Below are 19,725 nucleotides of genomic sequence, written 5' to 3' on the forward strand. Positions count from 1 at the left end.
TTTCTGTAGCCTAGCACTTACCCATGGCCAGGTGCTAGGCTGCAGAAGGCCCCTGATGAATTCTGGCCTTGGGTGGTAGGGTGGGGGTCCTTCTGCAACTCTGAAAAAAACCATATTTGCAGTGAAAGCTACTTATCAATGGGTTGCCCATGGACTGGTGATCCCATGTGTCCTATTCTATTGTGCCTCATATGTGGCAGAATATTTGCTAATGAACCAATGGGTGACGTTATTTCCAGGTGGCATGTCACTTCTGGGCGGAGAGGCATGACCAACTTCCAGTATACTCTGAAGCTTGAAAACATTTTCAGATGTGCCTCTATAGTCAAAAGATTGAGAAAGGCTGAGTAAGAGTTTTAGAATAAGATCTGTGAGATCTAGATTCAAATCTCCATTGTGCCTGGAAGCTCAATGGTTGGCCTTTGGCCAGTCACACACTCAACCTAACCTACCTCATGGAGTTATTGTGAGAATAAAATGGAGGAGAGGAGAGCAATGGAAGCAGCTTTGGATCCTCACTAGGGAGAAAGCCTGAGTATAAATGAAGTAAATAATTAATAAATATGGCTGAAGATGGGTGGTGGTGGTTAAGGAATTTATATTCCACCCTTCCACGGCACTCAGGGTTTCCAGGAGAAGGGAAAGAATAATTCCATTTGAGGCACCTAATAGGTGGGAGGTTGTTGAGCAGGAAGGGCTAGGTGCGGTTTTCGGGTTTGCCGTCAGGAGATTGTTTTACTGTTTTTTTGTGGGGGGTTTGTTTTTTTGTAACTCACCACGAGCCAGCTTACTGAGAGCAGCGGCTAAGAAATCAAATAATAATTAAAAATAAACAAACAAACAAATGGACCCCACCTAGTGGCCAATACCACTCAACTGAGCCACGGTCTTTCAAGGCAGAGACTGATGGGGGGGGGGGGGTAGGGAAAGCCAAAGAAAGGGGGACACAAAGTTAGCTGGGCTGGTGGGTAGGGAAAATAGAAGGGACATGCTACAGGAGCTTTCAGGAAAGAGGAAATCATGGGGGAGGTGAAAAATGAGAGCCCCCCTCCCCGCAAGTCCCCTGCTTGTTTAAACCTAATAGTCAAGCTTAGCCTACTGTATTCAGATATTTACTGGATATTCCCCATAGGTCACATTTTTACCATTATACACTGTATTGGCAACATTCCTGGATCTCCCACTCAGCCAAATTTTGCTCAGAGCAAAACAAAACAGACATCTGCTTCAAATGTTTACACAATGTAGTATATATTTTAATGAACTAGGCTGTGTTTCTGCCAACTACATGATAGAAATTCAATACAAGTTATACTGTGAATTTAAGATAAATTATTAATATACTTGAATGTCTCTTACCTATGTGTGCTAACATGCCAGTATAAATGCCAGATGGGTGATGATGTTCTGATATTTTATTTTTTTCCCTTTTCTATAGGATAAAACTGATTAAATATTTTTTTAAGCTGCCTGCAAAAGCTGGAAAAATTTAAACCTCCCACTATATAAACTATTTGAGCGGGGGATAGACTGAGTAGAGATCAAGAACAATCATAATGAATCTTTATATTTATCAGCAGCGTTATAGAGTAGTAACACTTTCCAGACTTTTTGTATGTGATAATTGATGATTCACAAAACAGATTTTAAGTATGTAGTTATGTCACTCAGAGAGGATCAGATGTCATTCCCAGATGATCTCAGAGCCTTATAACATCTTAATACAATCCAGAATGGCAGGACAGGAAGAAAAAAAATATCATTATGAACTTTATCAAAAAAATGTCAGGGTTTTCTCATACAAAGATGGGGTAATGATGTACAAATCAATTATTCTAAAAGATGCAATTGTGTATACCTATGACAAAGATTCAGCACTATGAACATTCATGGGCAACAACAGATGTCTGCTGATTATAATTCTGAATGCATTGACATATGAAGTGGGGGACTGGGGAGCTCCAGATAATTAGATTCTTGGCCTACCTTGTCCATCTAGTCCAGCAACCCAATTCATACAAGAGTCATAGAGGTCAATGCCTTCCTCTGAGGTTGTGTCTTAGCATTGGCACATGTACTAACATATCAGTGCAATACGATCTTATGCCCGAGGGCCAGAGCAGAGCAAACTGACTCAATCATACATTTAGGAAGCTCTGAACTTAGTAGTACTGAGCCAGATCTTATATGGTTCTGTATTATGTTGGACTGAATACATCTTCTACATAGAATCATAGAATCATAGAGTTGGAAGGGACCTCATGGGTCATCTAGTCCAACCCCCTGCACTATGCAGGACACTCATATCCCAATCGCTCATCTACTGTATCCTGCCACCCCTTTGCCTTCACAGAATCAGCCTCTCCATCAGATGGCTATCTAGCCTCTGTTTAAAAATGTCCAAAGATGGAGAACCCACCACCTCCCGAAGAAGCCTGTTCCACTGAGAAACCGCTCTAACTGTCAGGAACTTCTTCTGGATGTTTAGATGGAATTTCTTTTGAATTAATTTCATCCCATTTGTTCTGGTCTGTCCCTCCGGGGCAAGAGAGAACAATCCTCAGTGGTCCCCAACCTTTTTATCACCAGGGACTAGTCAACGCTTGACAATTTTACTGAGGCCCGGGGGGGAGGTAGTCTTTCGAAGAGGGACGTCACCGCCGCCGCCTGAGCCCCTGCTCCACTTGCTTTCCTGCTGGTGCCCCTGACTTCCCACCGCCCACTGGGGGCGCTGCTAGCAGCAGCTGCACAGTGCCATGATGAGGGGGAGCCCCAGCCATGGCGGCCGCTGGAGAGCACCAAAGATGAGCCAGCGGCAGAGTGGCAGGGCATCCCCCGAGGCAGCAGCCGGGGAGGAGGACGAGGAGGTGCCGCAACCCGGCATTGACTGATCCACGGACCGATACCGGTCCGGGGATTGGGGACCACTGCTCTATATGGCACCCTTTTAAATAATTGAAGATGGTTATCAAATCCCCTCTCAGTTGTCTCCTCTCTAGGCTAAACAGACCAAGTTTCATATGTGTTGGTCTCCAAACCCCTCACCATCTTTGTTGCCCTCCTCTGGACACATTCCAGTTTGTCAACATCCCTCTTCAATTGGGGTGACCAAAACTGAACACAGTACTCCAAGTGAGGTCAAACCAGAGCAGAGTAAAGCGGTACCATCATCTCCTGTGATCTGGACACGATACTCCATTTGATACAGCACAAAATCACATTTGCCTTTTTAGCCACTGAGTCACACTGCTTACTCATGTTCACAGAGTGAACAACACAGAAGCAAAAGGGGAACCAAGTTTACCAAAACTGGAACAAAGTAGAAGCACTTTTCTGTAAAAATGAGATTCCTAGACATCATAAACGATTGTACAGTGGAACAGTTGGTCACAGAGCCAACTAGAAAGGTAGTGAACTAGGACTTAGTTCTGAGTGGGTCTCAAGATCTGGTGAGAGGTTGGGATCACTTGGGATCAGTGTCCTGCATAGTGCAGGAGGTTGGACTAGATTACCCAGGTCCCTTCCAACTCTATGATTCTATGACCACAGTGCTATTAAATTCAACATTTAGGGCAATGGAAACTTACCCCTAAGCCTAAAACGGTGACAATTGATATCAAAACAGGGAACTTTATGTAAATGAGGAGAATAGTTAAAAGTTAACTGAAGAAGAAACATGAGAAATCCCTAGGACTCTTGGAATCTATTTAAACCACACTAATTTAAGCCCAATTAGAATGCATTCCACAAGGGAAGAAAGGCACAGCCAAGTCTAAAAGAATGCCTGCATGGTTAACAATGCAAATCAAAGAAGCTATAAAACACAAAGTGGCTCCTTTTTAAAAATTGAAAGTCTGCCCCAATGAATTGAACAGCAGGAAACACAGGCTCTGGCAAAAGAAAGGTAAGTCAATAATTAGGCCTGAAAAACAGATTTTGAGAAGTGGGTTGCTTCTCAAACAAAAACATTTAAAAATATATCCAGATCAGGAAGCCAGCCAGAGAAGCAGTGGGGTCTTTGCATGACAAAGGAATAAAGGGATTGCTAAGCAAAAATGGGGAGATAGCAGAGAAGCTTAATGGCCTATTTTCTTCTGCATTCACTGTGGAAAGTGTAGGGCATATTTTCAGGAAGGGAGTCTGAAGAACTGAGTCAAAATGAGGTGTCCAGAGACAAAGTTCTAGACCTACTGGAGAAATGAAAAATGATACATCTCCAGGTCTTGATGGTATACACCCAAGAGTTCTTAAGGAATCTTTGTTGGTCTCAAAGATGCTACTGGACTCTGATTTCATAGTTCCAAAGTTAAACCATCTAATTAAAGCAAGTGTATTTTAATTGCATTTTTTATGATTCAGGCATCATCATCTCTAAAAGTTCTGGTTCTGTAGATGTTAGACAACTCAGATATATTTCCAAATTGGAAAGTCTGCACATACGTTCACCCTTAAGTAAACTGGCTTGCTCAGTCTTCAGTCATACAGATTTCAGAAGATATATTCTTGCAGGATAGAATGCTATTTCCATTCTGTTTCTACTAAATTGTGCTATTGATGGATAGGTACACTCTGTGAGTTGAAATGTTGTCACGTACCATGTACATGATAGTCCCATTACATCACTCTGCAATAGCTGAAGCATTGGGTTTTCAAAGATCCAGAATACTGCAATAGAGAAGTGCTACATTCCCAGTACTGAAGCACAATGTTGAGGAAAGAGATACAGACTTTGCTGAACAAATGAGAAACACATGCATTGATTATGCTTTAGGGGGCTTCTGCACTTTCTTGCAGGAGAAAGTATGCCTAAGTGATCCTTCCAAGTGAGGGAACCAGGACATATGATGAAGCAGTTGTTCAGTCAAGAAGCCAAGATGTCAGTTGAAATTGACAAGGTAAGGCTTTGCATTTGTGCTGCACAGAGGAGTGGAGCCCAAAGCATCTGTGATTTTCAGGGAAGATGAATTAATCCAGAGAACAATCATCCAACTCAGCCCCTGGAGACTCCCTCCTCCAAGATGCCCCTCATATTCTTTAGTAAAATACAATCAAATGAGACTGGTACTTTCTTCTGAGTTTATATTCATAAAATAAATCTGAATATTTTAACTGGGACCAGGGTGTAATCTGCACGGGGCTTTTTACCCTCTCCCAGATCGACTGAATTCCTGCAGTCTACAATGAATTCGATTTCCATTTTGATTTGGGGCACTTTAAATTTTCCCTCTGTAACATGCATGATTGATTTGTGGTGTCCCTACCTTTCCCCCGCAATATCCTGAAGTGGCTATAAGCCTCAATATTTCAAAAACCGCCCTGAGTAAATGTGCAGATTTTTACTTTTTAAAAAATTAACTCACTGCTCTGTGCCTCGGAGTAGTCTTCCCTAATTGGCCAGGGTGTCAGTTCAAAGATTTCCTGGTTCCTGGTTGCAAGGCTTCCCTTAAATGGCAGCACTCCAGAAGCCCTAACTTCTCTCAGCAGAGATTTGCCTCTCGTTTTTTTCCTCTGCTCGGCTGTTTCCAAGTCTCTTCACCCCCGACCTCGTTCAAGAAAAGAAAGAGACTCCTGCTGCAATTGGCACCCCTCTCCATTCTGAGCTTCCCCAATCAAGTGCAAAACACTTTCTGTTTCAATGGGGGGGGGGAAATAGAGGAAGACCCGAGTTCAAATTGATCTGAATTCAGCAGGATCCACAACGGAAAAAACAAAGTAAGTGCAGAATCAGCCCAGGTGGACTCTTGGTGCACAATGCAGACCAGCTCACATAGTCTCAATCTATTATCGGATTTGCTGAAAAATACTTCAGACCTTCTGAAATCCTCTCAAAAAATAGCCCTAGATAGTTTGGCTGGCTGACTTGCTCTAGAATAAGCCTTATATCAAATATACTTGTTCTCTTTTATCAGAATTCTAGAGAAGCAAAAGATTCTTAAGGAGGTTCCCTTTAGTAAATTTTAAAGTATATTTTGATGTTCCATAAATGGTCTCAAATTTTCCTCTCACATAGATAAATGGGAATTCCAAAGAACATATATAGGTCATGATCAATTCCCAGTTTATTTTAAATGATTTACTTTCTTGTAGACATGTTCCAGTTGCAAGACTGATTTACAGGATTTGATCCACAGTACATTTAAAGTCTGTAACTCAGCCAAACAGTTTTCATTTGGGTCTCTTTGTCTGTTGAGTGGGGAATAATCTGCATTACAAAGACAGAATACTGACCTCCATCCAGTACTTCAGTCCTCTGACTACAGTTACTTCATTTTCCAACACTTGTTATTAAAATCTTTGGACATACTCTGTGTGGCTGTATTTTAAAAACACAAGCATTTCAATGTGGAGGGGGGAAGCAAATTGTGATTAGAACTGATGATTTATACAATGTTCACATATTTGCAAAGACAATTCTTTAACAGGAGCGTAAGAGAATTTGGGGGAGTTAAGTTATATTTTAGAAGATGCAGAACTCCCCACCACACAAACTATTTAACATCTTTATGCACCCTCTGATCTGGAGCTGTGGGCTGAGTTGTCACCAGTATGCAGATGACACCCAGCACTATCTCCTCATAGAAGGCCACCCCCTTCCCCTTGACTGGTCGCTGACTGATTAGAGCAGAATTGCTTGAAACTCAACCCCTCCAAGATAGAGGTCCTGTGGCCGAGCAGGAAAGGGGCAGGACAGAAAGCACGCCTACCCACCCTGGCTGGGGAACATCTTAACATCTTGCCCACAGCCAGAAATTTGCTGGTGATTCTGGATGCCTCCCTTTCTATGGAGGCTCAAGTCACAGGGGTGAAGATGGTATAACATTTTACCATCTTTACCAGGCAAGGCTATTAGTGCTCTACCTGCCTGCAGACTGGCAACAGTGATCCATGCAACCATCATTCTAGGTTGGACTTCTGTAACTTGCTCTATGCTGGCCTACCCTTGTCCTTGACATGGGAACTCCAGCTGGTGCAGAAAACAGCTGCTAAGGTCCTCACTGGAGGGCACATATCTAGCCTGTGCTGAGGCAGCTGCATTGGTTATCAGTTGCAGCCTGGATCAGTTTCACGGTTTTGGTTCTGACCTTTAAGGCCATTCATGGCTTGAGCCCTACCTTTCTGAGGGACTGCTTGTCTGCTTTGCCCCCACAGGGCACTTTGCTCTGCTGGTATCTGCTGGAGATGCCTGGCTTCAACCCAGGCCAGGGCTTTTTCAGTCCTGGCCCTGACACAGTGGAATGAGCTCACAGGAGACCTGAGGATCCTGATGGAGCTATCATAGTTCTGCAGGGCCTGTAAAATGGAGCTCTTCCATCGGGTCTTCAGTTGAGGCCAGGACTAAGCTCTATGGGGCCCCACCTTGGGTTATGCATTGAGCAACTCCCCTGAGGTGGATGGCTGCGGGGTAGGGAGGGGAGAGTTATGAAATGTGTCACTAATCTTGGGCCTTGCTTTTATGTTGGTTCTATGGGGTATGAGGTAGTGGTTTAAATGGGTTTCAATCCACGGAGACTCAAAATAAATAAGTAAATAGTTGATGCAGCTAAAATGTACTAGCCATTTTCCCTGAATGGTACATAAAATCAGTAACATTAAAATAATTTCAAATGGCCTCCATTGTGGCCCTCGCAAACACATGTTTGTGTGTGAAAGCTGTTAATCTTTCCTGGAACTAGTAAATACACAAATGATTCAACAGCAGTGGAATAGAAAAATGTCAAAATGGGCTGTCTGGATATGACATACTCCTCCCACTCATTATTTAATGCAAAAACATCTTATGCTGCATGCACAGCCAGGCTGTGCAACAGACATATTTATGGAAGGGGGATGATAGTAAGGGGAAACTCTCACAGATTTTGGGAGCTCATCAGAATTTTCTCAGCTTTGGTAGGCTGCTGCTGTCTTTTGTGCCCTCCTCAAGGAGAAAAGAAACCATGAAGTGAGGTGAGCCACTATTTATTTATTTATTTGTTACATTTATTACATTTATATCCCACCACTATCACAAGGGCTCGTGGCAGCTAACAAGATAAAACCCCAATACATAAAAACCCCAATAAAATAAATAACAATTTCAATCAAACTAGCCAGTCAACTAAAAATCGTCCATTCATTCAGCAGCCAAAACCCCATTATTTAAAAACCTCAGGGTGGACAGAGGGGATGATCTCTCCCTTTAATCCGCCCTTAATAACAACAACAACAACAACAACAACAACAACAACAACAAGCCTTTAATAGCATATAAAAGTACAATATAAGAAGGGAATGTGCAAAAGGATCCACTGCTAGTGAGAACAAATGCAAAGATCATGCTTTAGACATAATACATTCACGATTTCTCAAGGCAAGATGTAAACACTTTGCTACTGGTTCAATTATATCAGGGTTCTGGGATGTCAAAAGAAACTGAATCTTTCGTTCATCCGAATGCAATTCTCTTTTACACAGCAGTGAGTTAAGAAATTTGGCTCGGATCAAAGAATAAAATGGACAATGGAAGAAAATGTGTGTAAATGATTCTATACAGCATTGTCCACATGGGCACAACCTAGCTGAATACAGGATCTGTTGAAATCTCCCATATAGAACAGCAGAAGGTAGAGCATTAGTTCTAGCTAATATGAATGCTCTACGCTGTTGTGGGATGATTAGATGGTAGAAGTACGCAGCTAGGGGCTGAGAGCTTGGTGAGATTCCCCAAGCTCAATGGCGAGCAAACGTTTCTAGCTTTACTGCTAAGTTCCTGCAGTTCTATGTCTAACAGTCTATGTTTAATTAAACTAAATGCAGACTTTTCAGATATCAGATACAAGGAGTCTAAAGATATCCCTATAGATTTAATTTTTCCCTCAATGTGTCCTAACCAAGTAGATGACTCATGTTCAGATAGCATGAGGGAAATTAGACTGTTGGGGTCAGATCTAAAATGAATGCGAAGCCAGAACTTGATTGTTAACAACCATGCTCTGGTTTCCAATAGTCTTTGGCTGGTTTCTAGACATAGGACTGTGTAAGAGACACAGTTCAGGGTCCCAAGGATTTTACAAAGGAAGACAGATTGGAGACTTTCGACTGCTTGGTTAAAAGCATTGATCCAAATAGGGATGCCATAGAACAGTTGGGCACTTAGTTTCCCATTGAATACTTTGAGGGCTGCTGGCACGTACTGGTTACCACTGGTGTAGAAGAAACGTGTAATTGCCAGGGCACTAGCTTTTGCAGATGTGATTGCATATTTCCTCTGTGTAGCCCAATTTGCATTATATTGAAAAAATATTCCCAGGTATTTGAAGCTTTTAACATGTTCAATGTTGTTACCTCTTACATTCCATTTAAGAGGCTTCCAAGGCCTTCCAAAAAGCACAATTTTTGACTTCTCAAAGTTCAGAGCAAGTTTGTTTACTTCACAGAAGTCCAGGAATTGAACCAGTAAGCGTTTTAAGCCAATTTGTGAATGGGACAGCACTACCGCATCATCTGCGTATAAAAGCAGTGGGATGTGAAGAGAACCAATTTTTGGGCTATGGCCAGAATTGGGGGATAAGGACGGAGCAAGGTCATTTATAAAAAGGTTAAATAGGAGGGGAGCCAAAATGCATCCTTGTTTTACCCCTTTGTTGATTGGTATTTTAGGACTAAGACTCCCAAGGGGGGTGAGTTTGACTTGGCAACAGGTAGAAGAATAGAGTTTCCTTATAAGATATAGGAGCCTTTTATCTATCTTCATCTTTAACAGCTTATCCCAGAGAAGATCTCTAGGGATAGAATCAAAGGCCTCCTTAAGGTCAAGAAAAGCTGCAAAGACCTTTGGACCCTCTTTCTTACTATATTTGTTGACAAGGTGGGCAAGGATGGTGCAGTGATCAAGGGAGGATTTCCCTTGACAGAATCCAACCTGCTCAGGGCCTAGAATCTTTTCCTTAGTCAACCACAAGGTAAGTTATAGGGCTTAAATAGGGCTTAATGGCAAGGGGGGTCCAGATTTTCTTCCGCGCACCAGCCTCAACCATAGACCTGGCGGAAGAGCTCCGTCTTGCAGGCCCTGCGAAATACCGGAAACTCCCGCAGGGCCCATAGCTCTTCCGGGAGCTCATTCCACCAGGTAGGGGCCAGGACCAAAAAGGCTCTGGTCGAGGCCAAGCGCACTTCCCTGGGGCCGGGGATGACCAACAGATTTGTCCCCACAGAGCGCAAGACCCTGTGGGGGACATAGGGTGAAAGGTGGTCCCTCAGGTATGTGGGTCCCAGACCACGGAGGGCCTTAAAGGTAGGAACCAGCACCTTACACCGGATCCAGGCAGCAACTGGTAACCAATGCAGCTTCCTCAGCACAGGCTGGATATGGGCCCTCCAAGCTGTCCCGGTGAGGACCCTAGCAGCTGCATTTTGTACCAGCTGTAACTTCTGGATCAAGCCTAAGGGCTGGCCCGTGTAGAGCGAGTTACAGAAATCTATTCTGGAGGTGACTGTCGCATGGATCACTGTGGCCAGATGTTCAGAGGGCAGGTAGGGCACTAGTAGCCTAGCCTGGAGAAGATGGAAAAATGCCTGGCTGGCTACCTTCTTGACCTGGGCCTCCAATGTCAACGAGGCATCCAAGGTCACTCCCAAGTTCCTGGCCTGGCCGTGATAGACAGTTGCGTCCCTGCCAAGGTGGGTAAACACGCTTCCAATCCTGCCCCACTACCACCCAACCATAGGACCTCCGTCTTGGAGGGGTTGAGTTTCAGGCGACTCTGCTCAAGCCATCCAGCCACGGCTTCCAATCATCTGGCAAATGGTTCCGGGGGAGAGTCCGGGCGTCCGTCCATCAGGAGATACAGTTGGGTGTCATCCGCATACTGTTGACAACCCAATTCGTAATTCCGCACCAGCTGGGCCAGAGGGTGCATAAAGATGTTAAAAAGGGTGGGGGAGAGAACTGACCCCTGTGGAGCCCCACATGGGAGCCGAACAGGACTTGATAACTCCTCCCCCACCACCACCCTCTGGGTCTGGTTTAGGAGAAAGGAGCATATCCAGCACAAGGCTGTGCCCCGTATCCCCGTCCCAGCGAGGCGGCTAGCTAGCAGTTCATGGTCAACCATGTCAAACGCAGCTGACAGATCTAACAGAACTAGCACAGGTGAGCCGCTCTGATCCAGCTGGTGATGGAGATCGTCCGTCAAGACGACCAGCACCGTCTCCACCCCGTGGCCAGGACGGAAACCAGACTGGTATGGATACTACTTCTTCTCCCTCTACCACCTACTTTCTTGAAGCTGTGCTGACTGTGGGCCATCTGTTGCTCACATGCCACAATCCCTGCGGAAGCTTTCTTCCATTGACCCAAGGCCTCCCTGCTGCCTTCTCATGGCACAAGGGAGAATGGCTGTGGGGGGGGGAGTGGCCGGAATCTGTCAGTGCTGACTGTCCCTCAGCCACCTCTGACATCTCCTTGCTGTTTTGTTTATTGCAGAGGCAGCCAAGTGGAGTGGTTTGGCAGGGAGAGGCAATGCCTTGTTCCCTCCCCGCTCCTCACTGGTGGAAAATGTTTGATGTAGGGTTTTTTGTCATACCAGCTAGTGCTGGTCACCAGCTAGTCACCACCATTAGGCATTCTTCCCAGATCATGCACACACAGAATACACACACATGGAAAGCATGAATCTGTTAACTGTGTTGGATTTGGGAGTCTACCAAAGAGACAAAAACAATTGTTTTGTTCTCAATATTGCTAGTGCATTGCAACAAAGATTTATTCAGGGCATGAGCTTTCAAGTGCAAGCACGCTTCTTCAGACTATGTCTGATTTTATTGTGCTACTTCAGACCAAGACAGCTACCCTGTTGACAAAAAAGTTTGAGTGGGTGAAGATAAAAGGCCCTTTTTTATAGTCACTGGGCAACACTGACTGGAAGGGCGGTATAGAAATCTAAATAAATAAATTAACCACCTCAAAGTTTAACACTGTGCTCTCTCAATTGCCATGCCTGTCCACAAAAGGAAATTATCACTGCATTCAGCTTGATCACATTACAACCTGAATAATACAATCATTTTTTTAAGGTAGAAAGTTTATGAACAAGAGGGAACAGATGCATAGTAGGGAGGGATATCACATGTCAATGCTGAAAGTCACAGCGGGGAAGGAGAACAGATTTGAATTCAGGAATTCCACAGTGAGAAAATCTGAGTTACAATCTGAAGAAAAATTAACTTCATGGTAAAGGAGGAATTTGAAAATGCATGCAAAAGGAACATGAAATTCATATCTCCTCCTGAAGAGACATAATTTTGTGCAGACCTTTGTGTGAATTTCAGATAATTAAAGGTAAAGGTAAAGGTATCCCCTGTGCAAACACCGAGTCATGTCTGACCCTTGGGGTGATGTCCTCTAGCATTTTCTTGGCAGACTCAATACAGGGTGGTTTGCCAGTGCCTTCCCCAGTCATCATCATTTTACCCCCCAGCAAGCTGGGCACTCATTTTACCGACCTCGGAAGGATGGAAGGTTGAGTCAACCTTGAGCCGGCTGCTGGGGTCGCACTCCCAGCCTCATGGTCAGAGCTTCAGACAGCATATCGGCTGCCTTACCACCCTGCGCCACAAGAGGCTTTTTTCATATAATTAAGACAGCCAATATGGGGGGTTTTCGCTACTGTGGAAATGGTCCCTCTGTCCCCTTGCCCTTGGCTACAGCTTCATACACACACACAAAAGAGATGGGTGGCTCTTCCACTGGGAAGTGAGTCATACATAAAATGCTAAACAATGAGCAGATGTAAAGTACAGTAAACATTAAAGGAAATTCTGGGATGCAGGGCATTTCACATGGGCATAATTGTCCTGATTTGAAATGGAAACTAAAGACTTTAAAACTAGTATTTCCTTCCTAATGATTAGATCCAGAAAAAATCACTCCATTGATTTATTTAAAGTTCAAAGGAAAACTAATATTGGAATGCTACCTATTTTTAAAAAGAATGAGCTTGCATACAAGTATGACAAAAGCAGTTTTAAATTATCATACGAAGCCAATTCAAATCCATCACCATAACTTTTAAAGACAATTTAAATGAAAATAGTAAATTAATGTATGTTGCAAATTTCAGACATTTTTAACATACACTATTATATATGCCCAGGCCATCTGGTCACCACCCACCTCACCAGTCCTGGCATGAGCACAGAGAACAGGCTTGTGAGGAGGATCTTAACTGGTGGGCTGGACATTTTTTTGCAAACAAGGAAGATGGTTAAACGTGGAAGAATGGTTCTGAAAGGTCTGCTTAATATTCCAGTTAGCACATCCTACTATTTCACAAAAAGAAATGCTGCAGAAAATAAGCAGAAAATAATGTCCTACATCTGGCATGAGTGCATTACGCTGCAATTAGAAACAGATGGAAATTTGTTAAAGCAAGGGAAGCATTATTTATACTGTATGTGCAGTTCTGAACACAGCTTCATGAATCATGACTTCTTCGTATTTCCATCTGCCCCTGAATACAAGTAACTAGTGGGGTGACTGCTGGCCATCATGCTGCTTGCCTGACCTATCACAGGGAGGTTGATTTGACCTCAAGGACTGACTTATCCTCACCACAAGAGTCCAGCTGCTATCATAAAACCCTGGGCTATTATTAGAGGAGAAAAGGGAGAACTCTCACAGATTTCATAGTGAGCATATATTTTCCTAAGTCAGTAACTAATATTTTGCCAAAGACAGTTTGCAAGAGATCTGGGCCACTCTTTCTGTTGACAGGAATACTCACGAGACTAATAAGTTTACATGTTTTGAAGCTTATGTTGACAGGGAAGATCAAAACTCTAGGGTGTGAATGAGTAATTGATCACAGATAGATTTAGATAACCCTACTTCTCTTGAGTCAAGAACTAATATTGAATTGGAAAATGGTATGATCAGTGTGCTCTAAATGTAGCTTATCCGCAATACCAGGCTAAGATTACCTTAATATCTGGCTTAGTAATCAGTTTCACGTGAATGGTATTTTATGTACTAATTTTCACTGATGAGCTGCCACAAGGTTTTACATGATTCCAGCCATAATCTTCTTTTAACAATGGGGTTACTGCAAATGCTAAAAATACTTTCTTGGGAATAAATCCACTGTGTAAAAAGGAACTTGCTTCTGCATAGACCAGTTTAGGATTGCTCCCCATTTGCTTCCTCAGAATCAGACAATGGCAAACCACTCTGTTCATCTATTGCTTTGAAAACTCTACCTGGTTGCATAAGATTCATGTCCAGAATGAAAATTCAACCCCAAAAGCCAAACTACATGGACAGACATGTGTAGACCCCCCCCCCCAAACAAACCCCCAAAATATTTGATTCAGATCAGGGCTGTGGCACTGACTGGTTTAAGTCTCCCTCACCCTCCTCCTAATCAAAACGCATCCACCCTCACAGGAAAAGACAGACATTGCCAACATAATGTAAAATTTGGCCATGAAAGCTTAGTATTTGGGGCCTGATTTGCCTGTTTTCTTTTATAAAGGCTAGTCACCAGGCTGCTTCCTCTAGCTATTTTTATTTAGACTGAAATCCATCCACAGTATATTTGAGTCTGTGGTTTGCAGTGTCAGCTGGCTTCATCAAGATCTGAAAACAGTGGCTCGCCTATGAGTTTAGTCAGAACAGAAAGAACTGCCAACTCTTTAATTAATGGCCATTGTGTCCTGCATTTGAGGGTGCTCTCTGTGGTTGGGTTTTTTTGTTCGGTTTTTGTGAAGCATAGAAAACAGATTTAAACTGCCATGAAAATTACTGGGCTGTGGCTTTCTTGACCTGCCTGAAGGAGAAAAATACATACTTGAAGATGACAGCCAATGATATGGTACAGATAGGAAAGATTAATTATATAAGATGCCAAATAGCAAAATTGCCACATTAGAAGAGCTTGTCAGACTACAAAGTGGACATCCCTGTGTGATTTTTTTAAGTTGACTCAGTAGATAGGAGACATATTAATTTATTTTTTATTTAATGGAAGTCACTGTAGAAATGTATCATAAAAAAACACTGTTTTGTACCTTAAGATCTGTGATTTCATACAGTGAGGAAAAAATTATACTATTCTGAGAATTATGATAGTCTGAAAAAGAACATTTTGTTGTATAACTTTCAAAGAATACTTTCTGGTCTTAATAACCAGGAATATCATCTGAAATAAAAAGAATAGGAATTTTAACTGAAGGATTTAAATATGAAAAGTTCTTTGGAGTTACACTGTTATGCAGGGAACTGTTACCAATGGCAGCTGTTACCAACCATACAAAATAAGAACTTGTTTTGGCATTGTTGCTCAGACATCCAAGTGAGCAAGTGTTTGCCATTTTTAACACTCAGAAATATTACTTTTGGCCTTGGGTTCTGGCAGTTAGCTGGGGTGAGGAAATGAAGCTTGGACTTGACCCTTGTGGTTGCCCAGTATTCAAACTACCGTAAGTGTGACAGAAGAACAGGAGGATAATTAGAGCAAGGCCCAAAGGATGTCTCCAGTCTGGGAGCACAAATTTAGGCTATTTGTATTGATTCAAAGCTGATCCACATCATTTTTTGTACCTGGGCTGAACATAGTTCAGTGACAGAGCGCCTACTTTGCAGGCAGAAAATCATAGGTCTAATCTCTGCTATCTCAAATTAAAATGATCTAGTACTGTGTGGTATAAAACAGCTGTGCTTGAGACCCTGGAGTGCTACTACCCATCAGAGTAAACAGAAATGAGTACATGCAAGCTTCCTATTTCAGTTTCCTATGAGTGTAAAGCGTCATCAAGCGCCATCAACTTCCACTTGGAAAGTATCTGGAAATTTGGAGATAGAATAGTGATGTCCAGCCTATGGGGGCCTATACCGGGAGAGACCTGTTATTCCTAGCTTGGGCGCAACCAAATGCCTAGTGGAAGAGCTCTGTCTTGCAGGCTCAGCAGAAATGTGATAGCTCTGTCAGGGACCTTAGCTCTTCCAGGAGCTCATTCCACCAGGTCAGGGCCAAGACTGAAAAGGCCCTGGCTCTATTCAAGGCTAGGCATGCCTCTCGGGGACTGGGGATAACCAACCTATTCAAACCCACCAAGCGAACGGCACATCGGGGGGCATAAGGAGACAAACTGTCCCTCAGGTAAGCAGGGCCTAGGCCACAGATGACCTTAAAGGTAAGAACCAAAACCTTAAACCTGATCTGGAAGGTAACTGGCAACCAGCGCAGCTGCCTCAGCACACGTTCGATGTGGGTCCTCCAAGATGACCTCATAAGAACCCTAGCAGCTGAATTTTGTATCAATTGCTTTCTCCAGGTCAAAGATAAGGGTAGGCCCACATAGAGTGAGTTACAGAAGCCTATCTGGAAGTGACCGTTGCATGGATCACTGTAGTCAAGTGTTCTACAGACAGATAGGGCACTAGTAGCTTCACTTGGCACAGATGGTAAAATGCCAAATGGGTAACTCTCATGATCTGATGCTCCATAGAAAGATAGGCATCGAAAATTCCTGGCATTAGGTACAGCCGTAAGCTGCACCTCATCCAGGTAGGAAAGGCACAGATAAGAGGGGAGAGAAACTTAAAGTTCAAAATGGGTTTAAAAAATCATCCTCTCCTAAGTCTACTATTTTAACTTCTAGTCTATACTAGCTTTCAAATAAAAGTTTTTCCAAGCTCACCTATTGTGCGCAGATGTTGACACTTAAAATAGTGTCAGTCCAGCACTTTGCTATTAATGCAGTTATGTGTGTATCTGTGTTTGTGTTTCAGCTTACCACATCATAGCAAGAGCATACATACCATTTGTATGTAGGTATTAAAAACAAATAATAAGAACATTCAGGCAGGAGGTCTTCAGTTCCATATTTATAGAACCTTTACCCTGTGAAGAGTACAGAACAATCCAAAGAGAAAAATGCTCCTGGGCATTAGTTAAGAGATAATCCACCATTGCTATTAAAAGCATTCCAACCCAATCATGACCTTCACAACACAAAACAAGAGAGAAGTTCTCAGCTTGCCTATGCCCTACTGTGAGTTACAGTGAAAACAAGAGGAAGCCAATTTCATGTACTGTTATGCAGAATGATCTGTGTTTAGCTTTCTTAATGCATCTTAAAGCATCCCAAAGCTCAAAGAAAAACAAATAAAAATCCTTTTCTTCCTTCCTTCAGCAGTTTAGCAAAACCATGTGCAAGGTCAGGACCAAAACCACAAGCTCAGCTGTAGATAAGATAGATAAAACTTCACTGAAACACAACTTCACCAGAATGGAATTTTCACTCAGGCTACATTGAATGTGGGGCACCCTGTCTGTTTCTTTTGGCAAAGTGCCAAAAGATTCTTGAGAATATGGGGAGGATTCTTTTGTCAGCCCAACTAAAAAAAACCTACAGCAATTCTAATGAAATTAAGTGGAAGGGAATGAGCTGCCACATAGGCGGATTTCTTTTGGCAGGTGCATTGCTATGCACAAAACTTGCAAATCTTTTGCGTTTTATTTGCATCCAATTTGCATTAAATTAAGGTTGACCTTGACTAAATCCTGCAACTGTTACTTTTTAAGAATGTTACCTTAGTTTTCTTTAGTGCTGATCAGTGTCAATTTGAGGCACCTGCTATGCCCATCCAACCTGCCTTATTTGCTGTATAAGACACATCTGTGCTCACCGTTATCAACTGTGTTCAAGCAATAATGCCAACCCGGGAGATGCTGTTCTGTAAATTCCCATTTCTGTAATCCTTTCTGATTTTGTTCCCCTTATTCTTGTCTAAAATCTCTAGCAAATTATTCAACTGATCCTTTTGATAAAATGAAAAGACCTATACCTCTATGTGTATACATCAAGGAAAAGAAAGAACAAACATAAAAAATATGATCACCCTTGTATTTTTTAAATTCTCAACATGATAATATTTGGAAGTGAACCACCTGAGCATAATCTATGAGAATCCCTTCTTCCTTATCATAGAAGATGGTTGTAATGTGAAGAGTTTTAATGAAAGTGGAGTGGTATATAAGGGAGATTTCTTCTCCTTCAGCATAATTCAAGTTGCATTATGATAAAACCAAGTTATTCAACATTACTAGAATTCCCATATATTTTCATACCTATGGATGACATTGGGAATATAAAGGTCATCTTTATACAACTGTGGCTGTATAAACATAAAAAGCTAAGGCTTAAGTGGGTGGAGAGTGCGTGGGGCCGGGCCAGGTGAGGGCCCGATTGGAAGGTGCAAAGCACCTTCCGATTGGGCCCTCACCAGGACATGCCAGAGTTCCAGCCAGTTGGGGGGGACAAAGCCAAAGTTCTGACAGGGCCCAGCCACCTAGCCCAGCCAGGGGCAATTTGGAGACATCGCTGCCAATCTGCTCGTGACCACCAAAGGGAGAAGAGGTCAGTAGGGCTGCCAAAGGGGATGAGAACGGAGGCTTGTACAGGCTGCGCCAGCCCTTTTCGCCCCAAGGCTATCCTAACTGCCGTGTCCAACTGTAACTTCCTTCACTTTGCCTCAGAACCCTGACAGAGCTGGCAGGAGGCTGGTGAGTGCTCTCCCCCCCTCCCCCCTGTTACTGCTGATATTTTAAACCTGTCTGTGCTAGCCATTTAAAACTCATTGCAAATCTAAATCTCATTTGTTTTAATCACTGTAGTTATATATCATACTGTATATATTGCCCTGAGCCAAGTTGCTGGGTAAAAGGTAAAGGTATCCCCTGTGCAAGCACCGAGTCATGTCTGACCCTTGGTGACGCCCTCTAGCGTTTTCATGGCAGACTCAGACGCCCTCTAGCGTTTTCATGGCAACTCAAGTTGCTGGGAGGGCAGTATAAAAAATTAAATAAACAAATATATTGTTTCCTTCAGCAACTTACCTCCTATGATCATTTCTCACCTTATAAAACAAATGCAGCTCCCAAAGCTTTCAATGAGTTCAAAAGCTAAACCTCCCCTCTGCCTGTATTGGTTTTACAGTCATATGCCTCTTAGCAATAGCGCTTTCTTCCATATCAGAAACAGCTGTTTTTCCTCAACTCATTTCAGTCTCTTATGTCAGCACACCAAAAGATTTGGATGCCATGCCAGACATTTTCCCAGCTTTTAATTTTCACAGAAGCAGCAAAGGAATGTTTCAGGAGATAGAATTTCTTGGCATCTATTCCTATATTTATATACAGTAAGCAATTATATGTGTAAAATGGACCATAAGAAAATCACTAGAAGAGGCAGGAGAAATGTACTAAAGATATAACGTAATCTGCATGGATATCATCCTTCATCTATAAATATAATCTTTCAACATTTTTGTTACAATAAATTCAAACAAAAATAATGCTAATCAGATAAATTAAAAGGATATTTTCTTTAATTTTTTTAAGTATTGCCATGACCACAAATCAAAACATAGTCTCTGATCAAAGAAAACATTGAATTGATATTATGCAAACTGAGATTTGACCAAGGAATAGGGTCTCAAAGTAGAATATTCTGGTACATATAGGTTGCAACAAGTACATACACACATCATGGTACTTTGTACAATTAAATATTCCCCTTTTACATTTTTAGTTCAAGAATTAAGCTTTTGCTACTCAGATGTCACATGGAATCCAAGTTGTGTTTCTCTTATGCAGATAATTTTAAGATGATAGAAATAGCTTGTCTGGATTTCATAGCCTTGACTCAGTGGCAAAATCTACAACCTTTCCAAAGAGAGTAAACATT

The sequence above is a fragment of the Paroedura picta genome, chromosome 7, assembly GCF_049243985.1.
Source record: "Paroedura picta isolate Pp20150507F chromosome 7, Ppicta_v3.0, whole genome shotgun sequence".
Lineage (NCBI taxonomy): Eukaryota > Metazoa > Chordata > Lepidosauria > Squamata > Gekkonidae > Paroedura > Paroedura picta.